Source organism: Microtus ochrogaster, assembly GCF_000317375.1.
Source record: "Microtus ochrogaster isolate Prairie Vole_2 chromosome 14 unlocalized genomic scaffold, MicOch1.0 chr14_random_2, whole genome shotgun sequence".
Lineage (NCBI taxonomy): Eukaryota > Metazoa > Chordata > Mammalia > Rodentia > Cricetidae > Microtus > Microtus ochrogaster.
In genome coordinates, this window is record NW_004949097.1 from 4,744,106 (window position 1) to 4,749,105 (window position 5,000).

At 37.8% G+C, this 5,000-nt stretch overlaps 1 protein-coding gene across 6 annotated transcripts in view; it reads right to left on the reverse strand.

Annotated features, from left to right (window-relative positions):
* Nucleotides 1–5,000, reverse strand: part of Lmo3 (LIM domain only 3) — a 62,014-nt gene that overhangs the window by 8,921 nt on the left and 48,093 nt on the right. The window lies entirely within an intron of this gene.

Here is a 5,000-nt window from a genome sequence, read left to right on the forward strand (position 1 = left end):
TCTCTCTCTCTCTCTCTCTCTCTCTCTCTCTCTCTCTCTCTCTCTGTGTGTGTTTGTGTTTGTTTGTGTGTTGTGCAGAGTAAGCAGCATGGGCTTTACAAAGTAAAGGTAACCAAGTCATGTAAAAACAAGGTAGGTTAAAAGATACAGGTTAATTTAAGTTAAAAAGAATTAATTAGAAACAAGCCTAAACTATCAACTGAGCTTTCATAATTAATAAGAAATCTGTGTGTCAAAATTTGGTAGTTTGCTGGCAGGACAGGGAAAAACTAGATACATCATTATTTAGTTTTCTGCGGAGGAACTTTTCAGCCCTTAATAAATTAACCTAGTATAGAGATTTTTTTCAATTCCAAATGAAAATTAAATTATCATAAAATAAGTTCCAGAAAGATCTTCCCCAGTTTTCTTACGTTTTAAAGGGCAATATTTTGATAGTTAAAATACAGGACCTGCAGTGTTGCTAGAAAAGGCATAGCCCTGCACATACTATCATTACTGCTTTCTGTTTCTCTGTGTGGTGTATGCACATGAATATTCATGCATGTACACGTGTTCATGTGCATATATATTATGTTGTGTATGTGCAGAGGTGTTCATTTACTGATGCACAAATATCTGTGGAGGCCAGAAGAAGACACTGGGTGTCCTCTAGTGCACGCCCCCTCATTTATTATTGCTATTATCAAGAAATCCTTGGAATATTCTTTCAATTTCATGAAACAAGAATTGGGAGTCTTTTTTTGTTAGGGGGTTGCTATGCAAGTATTACACTATGTGTAGAGCTCAGAGGACAATGTAAAAGAATCAGTCGGTTCTACACTGTGGATAGAGTGTAGTGTCAGGGTGCCGGTCCTACACTGTGGATTTCCAGAATCACAGTCAGATTCTCCAAGGTGGTGGCAAGTGTTTTATTTACTCAGCCATCTGACTGAACCTTCTTGACTTTTAAGATAGTCTCCCACTGAATTTGCATGTTTGCATGTTCAGCTAAATGGCCAAGTAAACAAGCTTCCTGGAACTGCCTATTCCTGTGTCCCCAACACTTAGATTATAGGCATACGACCACTAGCCTGGACTTTTAGATTTGTGCTGTGTATCTGACTCGGGTCTTCTTGCTGTTGCAGTAATCACTTGACCTTCACTTGATGAGAATTTTCCCCAGCCCCTATTTTACTGTTGTTTTTTTTTTTAATATTTGGAAATAATTTTGGTCTTCCTACTGAGTGTTGCGACAAGGCTTTGCAAGGCTTCGTCTGGACCTGGCCACACTGGATATGTCTCCACAGCAACATTCAGTAGAAGAGGGGCATCTCCTACCTTGAGACCCATCTGTATTCAGGGTGACCACGTCTGTGTGCGCTGCCTGACTGATGAAGATGAGCTGACTTTCTGCATCGAGGAAGTTTGTCTTGCAAGGACCACAGCGACAAGACAATCACCGATTGCTAATTGTGCATAGCCAGTGTTAAAGATATGCAGCCACTTTACGGCAGGTAATAAATGAAGCAGACATAGAAATGTATTAGGTGCTTTGGTAATGAGGTTGGGATAGTGCTTGGCGACCATAATAATGCAAGCCATTTTTAGAGTCAAAATTTAGGAGCGCTTGTCTTACTTGACTGAGTTCTACTGAGCAGACAGACTTAATTGTGAATGTAACTTTTTATTTCCATGATGAAATAAAACTGATCTATGATTTGTAAACAGCATTAACCACCTTCAATTACTTTGTATCATAATGGGATTCAGGCTGAGTTTAGTGCTTGAACGATGCTTTCATTGTCAGTGCAGGACACAGATAAAATATGGACGCCTGACCTGGTAGGCAAATGGACATAGGGCATGAACAGTTCCCAGAGTAGAAAAATTTGAAGGGCTACAAGTCAGCAAATAAACACCAATTAAAAATTATAATCAGGTAGTAGCTTTTATCTCTGAAGGTGACAAGAATTTCTTTCTAAATAATAAGCCCCAAGTGTTAGGGTAAATTTGTGAGATCATGAGGAAACTTGGTGTGGGAAACATAGGACAACTTTTATCAAGATCATTTGGTCAATATTTACCCTAAGCTTTCAAACCATTGTATTCTTTGACTAACTAATTACACTCCTGTGAACTTTCCCTGACACTGATTTGAATATTTGTCTGCTTGATTGATGATATAAAATGGACTATAGAAATGACCAAAGCATCAGACCACACAATGTAGACTTAATACTTGATGATAAAAGGGAATGTAAAATATGTTAAAAGAAATTTTAACAGCCAGAATGAAGATAAATAAATAGTTGAGACGAAATGAAAGAGTTCAAGGGCCATACATTAAGACCCTTCCCTGTTAACTCGATTAACATGGTATTTTATTAACTCATTCTGATCATAGGCAGTACACTCATCTCTTTAACTCCTCCCAGACACGCCTCACCTTCCCAATGCCTTCCCAGCTTCATGACTTATTTCTCTTACTACTACGACAACTGTGACTATTACTATTAACATGTTGTAATAAGAGCGGTGGGCTGCGTCCCGCTACTCGGCTAGCTTTACCCGAAATAATTACACGGAAACTGTATTCTTTTAAACACTGCCTGGCCCATTAGTTCCAGCCTCTTATTGGCTAGCTCTTACATATTGATCTAACCCATTTCTAATATTCTGTGTAGCACCACGAGCTGGCTTACCAGGAAAGATCTTAACCTGCATCTGTCTGCAGTGGGAGAATCATGGCGACTCACTGACTCAGCTTCTTTCTCCCAGCATTCTGTTCTGACTACTCCGCCTACCTAATTTTCTGTCCTATCAGAGGCCAAGCAGTTTCTTTATTACTTAACCAATGAAACAACAGACAGAAAGATGACCCTCCTCCATCATTAATAGATAAGAGTCCCACCATATCCTTCAGGCTTACACATAACTGGATCTTCCTGCTCCCACTTCCTGAGTGATGAAATTACAGGAAGTTACCATCATGTGGGAGAGTCCTCTTCCTATTTTTTAATCTGACTAAATATCAGTATAATATATAGAAGTTATGTATAATCTGCCACACATTTATAGGGAAAAATCGTGAGTGACTATATGCTAGAATACAATTTTTATTAGAATAGTAATGGTTGGAGTACTTTCTCATTTTAAATTTTTTTTCTAAAAATATGAAAGTTTTTCTTAAGTAGAACAGTTAACAAGGTGGTTTCTTAAAGACAGCTCTCATTGCTCCTGCCATCACTGAATCAACCTGTCAAATGAACAGAGGTATTTTACCGTTATGGCTAACACTCTTTGAAAATGTGTGTGCACATGTTTACGTGCAAAGAACTATGTTTGGATGTATGTATGGATATTTGTGTGTGTGTGTCCACATTTTTATAAAAGATAACATGTGAACTTCTTAGTTTATTGTTGGCTAAGTATCACCTAAAACTAATGTCTTTGATGATATAAAACATTTGTTGGGGAGAATCTGACACAAGATGGCTCCTGGGTTATTGTCTAGGTAAAACAATAAGTTATATTAGAAAATATTCTCGACATCTAAATTTGGCAAGTAACACTATTGTGTTATATATTTTATAGAAATATTAGGACACTGGGGTATAATTTGGACAGGGAAATTTATAGATAAGGAATGAGCTTTTAAAAATGCATTCAGTGCTTGGTAAAAATTACTTTATTTAACCTCTAGACTTTGTAAGACAAATATCTGATTTTATTTTATTGACATAAAACTGTAGCAGTTTTGAAAGGTTACATAACACACTGAAGAATTACAAAGCCAATAATTTACGGAATATATGATGGGGCCAGAATTTGAATCTGTTTTCACCACAGACATCATATCTTATTATTTCATAGGGCCTCATGAAGAGACTTTGAATAAAACAGGACTTTTCAGAGAAAATGATGGAGGAGGGTCATAGTCATTTGTCTGTTGCTTTCATTGGTTAATTAATAAAGAAACTGCCTAGGCCCATTTGATAGGCCAACCCTTAAGTGGGTGGAGTAAACAAAGCAGAATGCTGGGAGAAAGAAGTTGAGTCAGGCAGTCACCGTGATTCTCCAAGGATGGAACTAATGGGCCAGGCAGTGTTTAAAAGAATACAGTTTCCGTGTAATTATTTCGGGGCATAAGCTAGCCATGTGGGCAGCTGGGTGCCGGGGATACAGACCCGCCGCTCTTATCACTACAAGAAAGTTACATAAATTGAGAATGTAAAGCAAAATTTATTGGTGATACACTCTGTGGACATTTTCTTACAGATACTAGACATGCTCTAAACTCCAGCAAGGGTCTTACAATTTGAATACCTCTAGTTTTGATATGCACAGTTTTGTTGTTTTTGTGTTTGTTTGTTTGCTGTTTGAGGGTTTCACTATGTAGTTTCAGTTGTCTTTAAACATGATAAGTAGGCCAGACTCATCTTGAACTTACAGAAATCTGCATTCCAGTACCTCCAATATACTGAGATTAACTGTGAGCACCAGCATGCCTGATCCTGGTAGGCATATCTACGGTATTCTAAGTTCGGCATTACCTATGAAAAACAGGTTGTAGATGCAGAATAACACCCAACGGAGAGTATAATTTTCAGTAAAGAAAAAGTGAAGGAGTTATTATACTTTTAGTTGGAAAGAGTTTTGAAATTGGTTAATCACGTGTTACAAATCAGGAAACTGGTTTCGGAGAGATGATGCAATTAGCTTAAGAGTGCACAGCCAATTTGTAGCAGGGCCCAAACTACAACTTAGCCTTCTAGACTTCTGTGCAATGTTCTTTCTTTTGTTGTCTTTGCAATGCTGGTAATTGTTTAATTATTAGCTTCATTTGGCTTCCCCCTCAAGGATATTGGAGGTAGCTAAGGGTGTGTAGAGACTATGCTTAGGGTTCCAGAGAAGAAGCCAAGAGATGGGGAAGTAATAAACACAAACAAGATAAAAACAAACTTCTTCTTGTTACCAATTCTTTGCCTCTAAAAGAATCACATAACAAAAAAAGGTTG